This window comes from Pseudopodoces humilis, chromosome 1, assembly GCF_049639895.1.
Source record: "Pseudopodoces humilis isolate 2021_Gansu_Grassland_sample_001 chromosome 1, ASM4963989v1, whole genome shotgun sequence".
In the NCBI taxonomy this organism is placed as follows: domain Eukaryota; kingdom Metazoa; phylum Chordata; class Aves; order Passeriformes; family Paridae; genus Pseudopodoces; species Pseudopodoces humilis.
In genome coordinates, this window is record NC_142200.1 from 70,919,080 (window position 1) to 70,932,379 (window position 13,300).

At 46.0% G+C, this 13,300-nt stretch overlaps 1 long non-coding RNA gene across 1 annotated transcript; it reads right to left on the reverse strand.

The window, feature by feature from the left end:
* Positions 1 to 7,834: 7,834 nt before the first annotated feature.
* LOC148185117 (uncharacterized) lies at positions 7,835 to 10,450 on the reverse strand. Its single transcript, XR_015774373.1, has 2 exons — positions 9,900 to 10,450; positions 7,835 to 7,900 (listed from the first exon to the last, which is right to left on the reverse strand). It is a non-coding gene; the product is annotated as an uncharacterized LOC148185117 (long non-coding RNA).
* Positions 10,451 to 13,300: the final 2,850 nt, after the last annotated feature.

The following is a 13,300-nucleotide window of genomic DNA, read 5'->3' on the forward strand; positions in this document are numbered from 1 at the left end:
CCCGGACAGTCTACCCTCCTTGGTGGATTTGGGAACACCTATACCTTTGGGTATAGACCCCTGTCCACCCAGCGCTGCGCTGTTTGTTTTATTGTGGTTTTTCCTCATTGTTTATTTTTTTATAGAAATTGTTTTATAATAAATTGTTTTTTATTTAACCCAAATCTGCCTTTGCATTTATAACAGATTGGTGCCGTGACTCGGATCGGAGAAACTGCGGGGAATCTCGCTGCCCAGGACGGGTACCCCCGCTGATTTTGGCGGCCTGGTGAGTTGAGAACCCCCGTAGTTCATTCCGATATCCGAATCAAATTTAGGCAGAGGTAAAAACCACAATAAAAAGGAAAAGGATCCGGATCGGAGAGCTCGGGAAGGCACGGAGCCTTTGGGAAGCCGCGGCTTGCTTTGCTCGTAAAACGTCTAGTGTGCACAAAGACACCCACGCAGGAAAATAGCTGTAAGTACTGCTGGTTGAGTGGGCGATCGGGCGAGTGTGTGAGACGTGATCTGATCACGAAGCGAGTGCGGACTTCAAGGCCGCGTTTCCATCCTCCCGCGAGGGAATTGGCCGGCCGCGAAGGAAGCGATACAGAGTGAAAGTTTTTTTTTCTCTCGACACACACTCGTAAAACCTGAGGCCAAAGGGTGTCTCGGGAACTGATCGCAAGGTACTAAAAGGGGAAGGATACGTCTTGTTGAGCTCGAGAATTGGTAAACCCTTTTAGTAAACGGACCCAGGTAGAGGTCCAGGAAAGAATCAAAAAGTACCGATTACAAGAGACCTCAGCTCAGCTCGCTGAAAGGTGAGTATCGGCAAATTTTGATTCCTAAGTACACAACGCAGAAACAGATATCGACTCCCGGAGAAGTCGAAGAAAGGTAAGAATATATATTTGCGAAGTATGGGGCAGAAAAAGAGTAAGCTTCAAGGAAGAAGCACAGGGAAAGATTCCTCCGATCAGGGGGAGGAATCACCAGACATCCCACTGGAGAGTCCCTTGGGGTGGATGCTAAAACACTGGGAAGATTGTCCCCAGAGGAAGGGGAAATCAAAGGAGAAATTAATACATTATTGTATGGAGGTTTGGGGAGGACAGGAGTTGAGAAGTCACCTCACTTGGCCAGTGTTAGGCACATTTGAAATATGGACGTGTAACAAGTTATTCTCCTATGTGGAGAACAAGGTCCCCTCAGATCCTGAGGAGAGGGAATATGCTAAGCTCTGGGTAAATGTCAGAGTAGGGCTATTTCCAATAAAACAAAAAGAAAAACGTGAGTCGAGAGCTGAGTCCTGGGAACCCCTCGATCACTTACCACCCCCATATCGAGGACCGGCGGGACCTTCCTCTGCAGATCAAGTGGTGCCTTCAGCACCCTTGGGCCCCCAAGACCAACCCACTGAGATACGTGTGTCTCAGACGGGAGACTCGGGGCCAGCAGCGATGCCGGCAGCCCTTCCCCTTTCCCCGCCTGTAAACACCGTAACCACAGCAACCTCCTCGGAGGTTTTTCCTGCACAAGGCTGGGGATCACCCTATCCGTCCCTGCCGGTCCAGCCGCCACAACCGGGACCCTCCCATACAACGGAGGGGATTCCTCCCTTCAGCCGGGTGGCGGCAGAATTCCCACAATTGATAACAGGGAGGCAACCCACAATCACCAATTCCCCTCCCGCAAGTAGAACCCGTTTGAGAGCGAGAATGATAGATAATGAATGGGGAGAGAGTGAAGAGGGGCACCGGTTGTTCCCTCTTAGGGAAGTACCGACGGCCCCGGGAGTGATCGGTTTTGTGAATGTACCCCTTAACTCTGGAGATGTAAGGGCATTTAAAAAAGAAATGGGGCGGTTGTTGGATGACCCTCTTGGGGTGGCTGAGAGGTTAGATGAATTTTTAGGGAGCAGTATTTATACCTTTGACGATCTTATGGCAATCCTGAGATCATTGTTTAATCAGGAGGAAAGAGAGATGATTAAACAAGCCGGGATCAGAGACTGGGACAGACGCAATCCACAGGGGACGCCAGGTAACCAGAAATGGCCTAGCGTAAGCCCGAGCTGGAATGCACAGACGGAGGAAGGCAGACGGAACATGATGGATTTAAGGAGCATGATTGTACAAGGTATAAGAGAAGCGGTCCCTAGGGGCCAGAATATTAGCAAAGTTTTTAGAGAATGTCAAGGAAAAGAGGAACCACCCACTGAATGGATCGAGAGATTACGGCGAAGTTTACAGATTTACTCTGGGACTGACCCGAACTCTCCTGTGGGGGAGGTTCTGTTAAAAACACAATTCGTTGCTAAATCTTGGGAAGATATTAGGAGAAAATTAGAAAAGATCGAGGGGTGGCAAGATAAAAGTCTTCAGGAGCTCCTAAGGGAAGCTCAAAAAGTATACATGAGGAGAGAGGATGAGAAGCAGAAATTGCAAGCTAGAATTTTAGTAACTGCGGTAAAAGAGGTCCAGAAACAAGAACAGATGCAGGGTAAGTTTTAAAACACTACCCGGGAAAGGTCGAGGTTCTCACCGGGCAGCCCCGGCCCCACGGAGAGAGCCCCCTGAGTGCTACTACTGTAAACAGGTAGGACACGTTCAGCGGAATTGTAAACAAAAAATAAAAGATGAGAAAATTTTTCAGGAAGACTAGGGGTGTCAGGGGCTCTTTAATTTGGGGACCAGAACATCCAAGGAGCCCTTGATAAAGTTAAAAGTGGGACCCCAACGACAGGAGGTAAGTTTTCTTGTGGATACTGGGGCAGAGAGAAGTACCCTGCAGAAATTGCCATACGGATGTGTGGCTAGCAGAGAAAAAGTTTTTGTAATCGGTGCAAAGGGAGACCCCTTTGAAGTACCTATAATAAAAGATGTGGAAATAGAATCTGAAAATAAAATTTGCTTAGGGAATTTGCTATTAGTAGAAGAAGCAGATTACAATTTGCTGGGAAGGGACATGATTGTCGCTTTAAGAATTAATATCATGATTAAAAACTCTGAATTGGTGGTAAAAATATTTAAGTTGACTCCTAAGGATGAGGAGAAAATAAACCCTAAAGTATGGCATTCAAAAGGAGAGGTAGGAAAGCTAGATATCAAACCTATCGAAATAAAAATCGAGAACTCTGAGGACCCTATAAGAGTCAAACAATATCCCATCCCGATGGAAGGGAGAAGGGGGTTGAAACAAATAATTGATGACCTCCTAAAAGGGGGAACTTTAGAACCTTGCATGTCTCAACACAACACCCCCATCCTGGCTGTAAGGAAGACGGATGGTAGCTTCCGATTGGTCCAGGACCTACGAGCGGTAAACGCTAGGACCCGGACTAGATTCCCGGTGGTGGCCAACCCCTATACTTTACTAAATAGGCTCACACCAGAAGATGTGTGGTATAGTGTGATTGACTCGATCTTCTCGAGTGTGGCCCGGCTAGCTCAGTGATGAGGTTTCTCTTCACTCGAGTTTCGAGCCAGCATATGTTTGTGGGGTTCACTGATTTTCTTCAAGAATCCAAGTCTATAGAGCGAGTAAAGAAATCAGGGGGGGACTCTCTCTCTGGTTTGCATTCCACAGTTTATTTCTGTGAAGGGGAATCCAAAGGATGAGAGACCCAGGATTTGGGGTCTGGGGGGGTCTCTTTTAACAGGGTTTCTCGGAGGGAGGGAACATCAGAGAGGGAACCAATTATTTTCTCAGTTAGTACATTTTACAAACTTTCTACAAATCAAGGTTACACACGCCAAGATAAAAAATAACAGACACCAACTTCTTCAAATGCCCACAAAGGTGTGGGAGTATTCTCCACAGAGGGGCAGAGGGGAGAGAGGGGGGGCCTGGTTTCCTGGCAACACAGGGGGGAAAGAAAGGGAAGGGAAGGTAAGCATGCCTTCTCAGCTTCCATAGTTTAGAGGCATTCTGGGACAGGAAAAAGTTACAAACTTCCGTGTAGGAAAGAAGAGTTCTCTTCTCCCAACCCCGTGCTTTCCTGGGCTAAAGAAACTTCAAGCAGCTGGAAATGCCAGCGGGGTCCTCTCTTTACTCTACCCGGCCTCTCGCCGTGGGGCTGAGGAGAGAAACTTCAGTAACCATGGTAACTTGACGCCAGGTAAACAGGAGAAAGAGAAGCTGGGGGGAATCACAACTAAAAGATGGGAAAAGATACATTTCAGGCTATCAACTACAACATCTCCCCCTAATTTTTTCCAAAAGAAGGAAGGGAACTTGGTTTTACTTCTTCAAACCAAGGGGAAGGGGTTTGGGGTGTATTGGGATTTGGGAATTCCACAGCATTTATCTGAGGTGCAGGAGAAATTAACTTGGTGGTGGTGGTAACACACCAACGTTGCAAAACAGAAAACATAATCAAAACAACAACAACAATTGCAAAAAACCCTAAAACAGTACGGAAAACAGAAGACAGCCATCCCGAAAATCCCCATTCTGAGAAAATGTCTACAAAACTGTCATACTGAGGATGGTTTCTTCTTAAAATACAGGTAAACAAGAACAAAAACCATTAGCTAAATTCATCAATAAACAGATTCAACAGTGGAAAGTCAGGGTAGAATGGAGAATCTGGATTTCCTTCTCCACCCAAATACTTGTTTGTTCTTTGAACTTCTGCTACTGAAATATCGGGGGGTCTTGTGGGATGTTTTTCAATGTACGGTTTTACCCACCTCTGTGGGACCCACCGCAAACCCAGGGGTGTTGATACACAAGCGTATCCTCTTCCCCATGTCACTAATTTGTAAGGACCTTCAATTTTTCCACTTTCAGGGTCTCTCATCAGCACTGGTGGATGTTCCTTGAGCTTGTGTTTGCCATGAGGGGAGAAATGCTTAACCACTGGGGGGTTTTGATTTTCCATAGAACAGTTTAAAAAATTGAGAGTGAACAGGGCTTTGCATAATCTTTCCTGTGGTGTTAACTTTACTTTGTTTTTCCATTGATTTTTCAAAACTCTTTTGAGTGACTGGTGTGCTCTCTCTACTATTGCTTGACCTGCTGGAGAGTGGGGGATTCCTGTCTTGTGTCTCACTCCCCATTCCTGCAAAAATTCCTTAAACACTTTGGAAATATATGCTGGTCCATTATCTGTTTTAATTTCTTTAGGGATTCCTAGTACAGAAAAAGCTTGCAACAGGTGCTTTGTGGCATGCACACCTTTTTCTCCTGCATGGGCTGAGGCAAAAATTGCTCCCGAGAAGGTATCAATGGATACATGTACATATTTTATCTGTCCAAATTCAGGGATGTGTGTTACATCAGTTTGCCATACTTCACAGCTTTTCAGTCCCCTTGGATTGACTCCAGCACCCAGGGATGGCAGAGCTGTGCGCTGACAGTGGGGACATGTGGCCACAATGGCTTTGGCTTGATCTCGTTTCAGATTAAACTGTCGAATCAAACCTGGTACATTCTGATGAAACATTTCATGGCTTAATTTTGCCTGTTGAAACAGGTCAGGGAGTCTGGCCAGTCCAACAGGGGCAGCAGCCAGGGAATCAGCTCTGTCATTCCCTTCTGCTATGAAACCAGGTAATTCCATGTGCGACCGGGTATGCATAACAAAATAGGGATGTTCTCGATGGGAAACTGCATAAATTAATTTTGAGAGCAATTCAAACAAAGTTCTGTTTGAGATCTCCTTGAGGACTGCATTTTCTGCTCTGGAAACTACTCCTGCTACATAAGCTGAATCAGTGACCAAATTGAATGGTTCTGAAAACCTCTCAAATGCTCTAACCACTGCTGCTAACTCAGCAATTTGAGGGGATCCTTCTACATAATCAACATCTGTTTCCCACTGCTGCGTCTGAGGATCCTTCCAGGTCATTACTGACCTTCGGGATGCTCCAGAAGCATCAGTAAAAACAGTCAAAGCTTCAAGGGGCTTCTGACTCCTCTTATCTTTTGGTACCAAATTAAATTTTGAATTAAACAATTTGTGTGCAGGGGCATGAACTGAAATCTGCCCAGTAAAATTCTCCAGAGCAATTTGCAGGGTCTCTTGATTCCTCAAGAGGTGCTCAAACATTTCTCTGGTCATCTTCACTGAGGAGGTTTCTTCCTCAGAGAGGCTTAGGGGCAAATGTATACATGAAAAATCACAGCCAGCAAGTTCTCTCATTCTCAGCCTGGCCTTTCTAACCAGCTGGGCCATCAATTCCTGTGGCCTTGTAATATTTTTGGACCGATGGTGACTGAGAAAGACCCACTCAATGATTATCAAATGGTCTTTCTGGTCCTTGTCCCACTGAAAAATCAACCCCTGAAGGTGTGGCAATTTCCCCATTACAATAAATTTGAAAGGCAGCTCTGGATGGCATCTATGTGCCTGTCTCTTCTCCATCATGCTGCTTACCTTCTCTAAAGCATCCCTGGCTTCTGGAGTCAGAGTCCTTGGAGCACTCAGCTCATCTCCCCCTTTCAATAAATTGAAAAGAGGGGCTAGGTCATCAGTGGCAATGCCTAGCCAAGGCCTAACCCAATTCAGTGTTCCACACAGAGAGTGCAAGTCGGCTAAGGTTTTGGGATTGCTGTTAAAAGCTAATTTTTGAGGAACAATTGTTTTTGCAGTGATTTCCAGACCTAGGTATTTCCAAGGAGGCATCTTTTGTACTTTTTCTTCCTGAAGGGTGAGTCCTGCAGTTGTTAAAACTTCGATCACCCGGTCCAGTGTGGACTGGAGCAATTTTTCTTGGGGGGCACACACTAGCACATCATCCATATAATGCAGGATAATGGCTTCCCCCACCTCAGCTCGCACAGGGGATAACAAGGCAGCAACATACCATTGGCAAATCACAGGTGAATTTTTCATCCCTTGGGGGAGGGATTTCCAATGAAACCTTCTCATTGGGGCTTCTCTGTTGAGGGAAGGCACAGAAAAAGCAAACCTGGGGGCATCGATAGGGTCTAGAGGAATTTTGAAAAAGCAATCTTTGATGTCAATCACAGCCAATTCCCAATTTTGAGGAAGCATGGCAGGAGACGGCATCCCTGGTTGAAGAGGTCCCATGTCTACAATGACTTTGTTAATTTCTCTCAGATCATGAACTAATCTCCACTTGTCTTTCCCTGGCTTTTTAATGACAAACACAGGGGAGTTCCAAGGGCTAAAAGTAGGTTCAATATTGCCTTGGGCTAATTGCTCATCTACTAACTCGTTTAGCGCCTTTAATTTCTCTTTACTCAGCGGCCACTGGGGTATCCAAATTGGGGAATCTGTGGTCCATTCTAGTTTCTGGGTCTGGCGCTTCTCAGTGGCCGCAATCAAAAACCCCGAGGTGTTTTCGGAATTTCAATGCGGACTCCCCATTGGGACATGACATCTCTTCCCCACAGGGGAACCTGGAAATCAGTGACAATGGGGCGAATAGATGCTATTTGCCCATCAGGTCCTCTAATCTGAATGGGTTCCTTTGATATCTTGGCCAATTGGGCTCCCCCTATACCTTGGATGTGGCTAACCATCGGTTGCAGTTCCCATTGTGGTGGCCATCTCCTTTCAGGGATGACAGTCACATCTGCTCCTGTGTCTATCATGCCTGTCATTCCCATGCCTTCACTACCTTTTTTCAAATGGCATGAGATGATGGGTTTGTTTTCTCCTACTGCTTGAGCCCAGTAGATCTGAGGTGCTACATCATCTACTGGGATCCCTGATGGAATGGGAATAGCTTGAGCAATTACCTGCCCTTGTGCCAGGTAGAATGGTGGGTTGATGCACCGTGCCAAAAGGATGAGTGCATCCAAGTCAGCTGAAAGAGTGACAGGAGAAATTTCAATCTCTGGGGGTGTGTTTTTTGTGTCCCCAATAACAAGAAACTTACAATTCAAGTCGGGGGTCAGTTTTTCCCTCAGCGGGTCAACGGAAACAACCGTCCAGTGGCGAGACCTAAAAAATTGATCTTTCACAGTAAACAATTTGAGAGGTAATTTTGGCTTCCAAACCTCACAACCATTGGTGTTATTTCGGTGGCAGAAGTCAGACCTGTGAGAAACGTCACATTTAAGAGTGTTATCACATTCAATTTTCCCTCCCCCTGCGACTTCTATTCTACTTGTGTCTCTGCGCGGAATAGACTCGCGCTGCGTATCTAGTTTTTTTGGTTCTGAGGACCCCCTCCCTTTTCCAAGTTTCCCTGCCCTTGCTTGTTAGGATATGGCACTTGGCAGAACTTTGCAAAATGTCCTGGCTGTCCACACCGATGACAGGTGAACGCTCCCTTCGGCTTTGCTGGTGATGGCAGAGTAAGTACAGTTGTGGCTGCAATCCTTCCTGGGGTTCTTTGGGAATCCTCAGTCCTTGGCATTGAAGTGCTGATTACATCCGTACACATCTCGATCAAAGTTGTCAAGGTCGGTGGTGGATCTTTCGGCAGCACCCGAATCAGTGCTTTGCAGGCTTCATTCGCATTCACTCGAGCCATTTCCAACAGCAAGTCAGAGTGCAGGGTGGTATTCTGCACTTGTCTTTCAATCTGTACCTTTAATCTATTCACAAAATCTACAAATCTTTCATCAGAACATTGTTTAACTTGAGCATAGGGAACAACAGATTCAGAAAGAGGAATATTGAAAAATGCTTTCTCTGCAGCCTTCTTTATTTTCTCTCTAACTCCTTTTGGCAAATTTTGGGCTTGGTCAATAGGTTCGCTCCAATCACCTTCACCACATAAATGATTCATGGTAATTATTTTACCCGTTTCATCTAAAGCTTCAAAATCACTGCTCAGTAATTCTCCCAAAAGGGTTTTCAACGATCTTTTCCAAGCCCCTTCCCAGAGCAAATATTCTCCTGGGGATAGAAGGCAGGAAAACAAATCCTTCAAATCATGGGGGACCAATTGGTTGGAGGAGAGGGTTGCCTTTAAAAGACTTTTAAAAAATTGGCTTTCCTTTCCAAACTCTTTTGCTGCTTTGCATAATTCCATTTTCAATCGAAATGACATTGCATTCCATTCTGGTAATGTTCCTCCCCTCCCATAAGTTACAGGTGCTGCAAAGAAGGCAGGCCTCTGTTCCTGGTTTGTCCCTTCACCCCCTCCCTTCTCCACACTGTGTGAGCTGGAGGGAGTGACCTGGGAGCCAGCAGCAGAGAGAGGGCAGGCGGGGTTGCAGGGGGGGAAGGAGGGGTCAGGGGCGGGGTGCCTTGGGAGGGAGACACCCCTGAGGGGTGGGGCGGAGGCAGAGGAGGGAGGGTCTGGAGGACCAGGAGGGGGGAGGTCTTGAGGGAGGAAAGGGTTGAGGGGGGGAGGGGCAACAAAGGGATTGTGGGAAGAAGAAGCAACCTGGGGGTTGACCATGTGCTCGCCACCATTTTGAAGTTCCTGGGCCCTTTGTGTAACACTTGGGGGGAGGCTCACCATGTGGTCTCCTCCATTTTGTGTACCCAAAAGACCACCAGGAACAAAAGGAGAGGGATATTGAGGGTAAAGAGGGGTAGGAGAGGGAGCTGGGATGGGTTTTAGGAAAAGGTTTCCAACAGCTTGGCCAGAGCTCCTGGAACAGGGGTGCTGAGAGGACTCCCCCAGCTTAGGGTAACAGGGTTGAGGTAAAGAAACAGGGTTATCAGGGTTAGGATTGGATAACCTTTTTTTTTTCTTTTTCAATAAGGGTTAGTCTAACCAAAACAAACAAATGGATTACTTTCTCTGCTGAACTATCTCCAGCATTCACAGATTCAGTCAATTTTGTCCCCACTCTGTTCCAAAAGGAAACAGAAGTTACATCTGCAGGAGACACTTGAGGAAAATTTAAAAAAACCCAATTCACTAATTTTTTCACTTTTTTCTTAGAAAACGGTTTCTCTCCAATTTGCAAAATGCCAATCACTTGATTAAAAATCCCCCTTTGTGCTACAGACAATCTTGCACCCATCTCTGTGATCTCACCTGTCCGTCGCAGCTATTTCACCAACGGCTCCAAACTGCTCTGCATCCAGAAGTTTCACCTGGGATGGGACTCTTCTCTCACCCACTCCCTCTTCACCACTTCCCCCCTTTGGGGAATTCAGTCTTCTGAATGCTCCTGCCGTTGTCTCGCTCTCAAAAGCAGCCCCTCGGTGCACAGGGGTTCTTGCTTTTCTCCCCAACACGTCTTCCACTTAGAACAGCGAAGAGACGCTTCTGGGGTAGATGTCGTCCCAGCGGTGGTCAGAATCTCACCTTCCGTGGTTCTTCTGTCCCCTTTGTTGAGGGACAGGCCAGCCTCACGTTCTGGGCGTCATCTGACTCGATCTTCTCGAGTGTGGCCCGGCTAGCTCAGTGATGAGGTTTCTCTTCACTCGAGTTTCGAGCCAGCATATGTTTGTGGGGTTCACTGATTTTCTTCAAGAATCCAAGTCTATAGAGCGAGTAAAGAAATCAGGGGGGGACTCTCTCTCTGGTTTGCATTCCACAGTTTATTTCTGTGAAGGGGAATCCAAAGGATGAGAGACCCAGGATTTGGGGTCTGGGGGGGTCTCTTTTAACAGGGTTTCTCGGAGGGAGGGAACATCAGAGAGGGAACCAATTATTTTCTCAGTTAGTACATTTTACAAACTTTCTACAAATCAAGGTTACACACGCCAAGATAAAAAATAACAGACACCAACTTCTTCAAATGCCCACAAAGGTGTGGGAGTATTCTCCACAGAGGGGCAGAGGGGAGAGAGGGGGGGCCTGGTTTCCTGGCAACACAGGGGGGAAAGAAAGGGAAGGGAAGGTAAGCATGCCTTCTCAGCTTCCATAGTTTAGAGGCATTCTGGGACAGGAAAAAGTTACAAACTTCCGTGTAGGAAAGAAGAGTTCTCTTCTCCCAACCCCGTGCTTTCCTGGGCTAAAGAAACTTCAAGCAGCTGGAAATGCCAGCGGGGTCCTCTCTTTACTCTACCCGGCCTCTCGCCGTGGGGCTGAGGAGAGAAACTTCAGTAACCATGGTAACTTGACGCCAGGTAAACAGGAGAAAGAGAAGCTGGGGGGGAATCACAACTAAAAGATGGGAAAAGATACATTTCAGGCTATCAACTACAACATGTGATTGATTTGAAAGATGCTTTTTGGACTTGCCCTCTGGATGAAAGGAGTAGAGATTATTTTGCATTTCAGTGGGAGGACCCAGATACAAACCGGAAGCAACAGCTAAGGTGGACGGTCCTCCCCCAGGGGTTTGTGGAGTCTCTGAACCTTTTCGGACAAGCTTTAGAACAAATATTAACCCAATTTGCTCTTGAGGACGAGACAAAGCTTTTGCAATATGTAGATGACTTGCTAATAGCTGGACCGACTGAAGAGAGCGTGAGGAAAAGCACGATTGCCTTGTTAAACTTCCTAGGAAGGAAAGGTTTGAAAGTATCAAAATCCAAGCTGCAATTCACAGAGCCTGAAATAAAATATCTTGGACATTGGATATCTCAAGGGAAAAAAAAATTAGACCCGGAGAGGGTAGCAGGCATCCTTGCATTGCCTGCACCAAAAACAAAAAGGCAAATTAGACAAATTCTAGGGCTCTTGGGATACTGCAGGCAGTGGATTGAGGGTTTCAGTGAAAAGGTGAAGTTTTTATATGAAAGATTAAACACTGACAGGCTGAAGTGGACTGAACAGGATGAGTCCAATTTTCAGAAATTAAAAATTGTCCTTATGACTGCCCCGGTACTAACTCTACCAGATACGAATAAAGAATTCCAGTTGTTTGTGGATGTGAGTGGACAAACAGCACAGGGAGTCCTGACTCAGGAATGGGCAGACAAAAAGAAACCTATAGGGTTTCTTTCAAAGATCTTAGATCCAGTCAGTCGAGGTTGGCCTACGTGTTTACAAGCAATTGTAGTAGTAGCTCTGTTAGTAGGAGAAGCAAAGAAAATAACTTTTGGGGCTCCTCTGGTAGTTTACACTCCCCATGATGTGAGAAACATATTGCAACAAAAAGCAGAGAAGTGGCTGACTGATTCCAGGCTCCTGAAATATGAAGCCATCTTAATCAGTTCACCCGGTTTAGAATTAAAAACTACTTCTGCACAAAATCCTGCTCAGTTTTTATTCGGTGAACCTTTAGAGAAATTAGTTCATAACTGTTCTGAGATCGTGGAGCTGCAGACCAGAATAAGACCGGACTTAGAGGATCAGGAGTTAGAAGGGGGAGAGAAGTGGTTTGTAGATGGATCCTCGAGAATTATTGAGGGAAAAAGAAAATCGGGATATGCGATAATAAATGGTGCATCTGGGGAAGCTGTAGAATCTGGTCCTTTGAAAGCAAGTTGGTCTGCACAAGCTTGCGAGCTCTATGCTCTCTTAAGAGCCCTCCGGAGGTTGAAAGGAAGGAGAGGGACCATATACACAGACTCACGGTATGCTTTCAGTGTGGTACACACTTTTGGAAAAATTTGGGAAGAGAGGGGTCTAATAAATACCAAAGGAAAAGACCTAATTCATGGGGAAATAATCCGACAGATTCTAGAGGCAGTCCGGGGGCCGAGAGAAATATCAGTTGTCCATGTAAAAGGACACCAGATAGGGTTGCAGTTTCAAACCCGAGGTAACAACCTAGCCGATAAAGAGGCAAAACGAGCAGCTCTGCTTACCGTAAGTATTCCCGAGGTGACTCCGGAGGAATCACCTGAAATCCCCATGCTCCCTTCAGAGAGAGAGATTGAAGAATTCAAGAAAATAGGGGGAGTCATGAAACAAGGAAAATGGTGGTTACCTGATGGGAGGGAGCTGATCCCGAGGGGGGTGGCAAGGAGAGTGTTACAAAGACTACACAAACAGACCCATTGGGGAACTCGGGCGCTGGCTGATCAGTTCCTGAAATTTTTCGGATGCAAGGGGATTTTTGAAATTGCCAAACAAGAGGTACAGGGGTGTGTGGTTTGCCAAAAAGTAAATAAATCCAACTCCAAACAAACTGTTTGGGGAGGGCGGCCTCTCTCATACAGACCATTTGAGAGGATCCAGGTGGACTTCACCGAATTACCAAAAATCGGGAGATATAAATTCTTATTAGTAATAGTTGACAAACTAACGCATTGGGTAGAAGCCTTTCCCAGGGCAAGGGCTACGGCCCAAACAGTATCAAAAATTTTATTGGAAGAAATCATCCCTAGGTATGGGATAGTGGACTGTATTGATTTGGATCAAGGAACTCATTTCACTTCAAAAATTATAAAACAAATTTCAGAAGCTCTGGGTATTAGGTGGCAATACCACACTCCCTGGCATCCTCAGAGTTCCGGGCAGGTGGAAAGAATGAATCAGACACTTAAATCCCAATTGTCTAAACTCATGATAGAGACGAAAATGTCATGGATTAAGTG